The sequence below is a fragment of the Etheostoma spectabile genome, unplaced genomic scaffold (genome assembly GCF_008692095.1).
Source record: "Etheostoma spectabile isolate EspeVRDwgs_2016 unplaced genomic scaffold, UIUC_Espe_1.0 scaffold50, whole genome shotgun sequence".
Lineage (NCBI taxonomy): Eukaryota > Metazoa > Chordata > Actinopteri > Perciformes > Percidae > Etheostoma > Etheostoma spectabile.
The window spans coordinates 104,636-105,895 of NW_022605620.1; the positions used below are offsets into that span (position 1 = coordinate 104,636).

General features: G+C 36.2%; 1 protein-coding gene across 1 annotated transcript in view; it reads right to left on the reverse strand.

Moving 5' to 3' along the window:
• lat (linker for activation of T cells) overlaps window positions 1-1,260 on the reverse strand; it is a gene marked incomplete at its 5' end in the record, with an annotated part of 17,295 nt that overhangs the window by 2,661 nt on the left and 13,374 nt on the right.

Sequence of the window (1,260 nt, forward strand, 5' to 3'; positions counted from 1 at the left end):
GGGGGGAGACGAGGAGACAGTTAGGACACCGTTACCATGACTATTTGTTTTTGTTATTAATCCCACAACGGGGAGATTCCCACTGCTAAAGATAAGCAAAGAATGGATAAATATATATTAACGTGGATGGTTCCCAACATCGCTCCTCACAGTTAAATTAATAATCACTTCACTGCTTTCAGGTAATTTGGGTGTTTTTTTTGTGTCAATTTTATAGCATTTGGAGAAAAAACAATTGGTAAAAGAACTTTTTAAAAAGTGTACAAAAGAGAGATAAAAAAGAGAAAAAAAAATTACATTAAAAGTGACAAAAATGTGAAAAGATGTAAAAAAAAGTAACAAAACTGTCAAATAAAGTCACAAAAATGTAAACAAGAGGTTGAAAAAAGTAACAAAACTGTCAAATAAAGTGATAAATTTAAATATCAGCTTGAAAAATTTTGGGGACAAACCCACAAAACTTCAAAAGGTTCAGAAAAAGCCGACGAATGTTGAAAAAGTTCAAGTTAAATAAATAATCACTTCTCTACTTTCACTGAATTTGGGTGTTTTTTTGTCTATTTTATAGCATTTGGAGAATTTACTAATTGGTAAAATAACTTTAAAAAGGGCTAAAAAGAGAGAAAAATGTCAATAAAAAGTGACTAAAATGTGAACAAAATCCAAATAAAGTGACAAAAATGTGAAAAGATGTCGACAAAAGTAACAAAAATGTCCAAAAAGTGACAAATGTAAAAAACAAATAACTTTACAAATTTGAGGAAAAACCCACGAAAACTTCAAAAGGCTCAGAAAAAAAGTCGACAAACGTTGAAAAAGTGACCAAAACATCGCTAGAAAGACACAAGAGGGTCAAAAAATGAAAAAGACGACGATAACGTTGATAAAAGGTTTTCATTTGAAATTTTAACTCAGAGAAACTCAAATTTCCCGGTCGGCGTGAACACAACACGAGGGTTAAAAATATAGTAAAATACTTTGGAGAAACGACGACGGCGGGATTATTATGATGGAGCGAGGACGAGGGGGAACTGTTACCAAAAGGTCTGGGAGATAGGGGACCGATAAGACTGACGGACGGGCGTCCTCGTCTCCAAATGTCTCCGTTTGTGTCCGTCCAGACTGCCAGACGCTGAAAGTTATCGCTAAGGAAGATTGAACTCCGTGCTGAGTTCAATGACACCTCACACAAGACTCTACGTCGTACAGGTCATTATCTGTGAAAGGGGGCGGGGCCGCATCATAGGGGGGGGGGGGGGG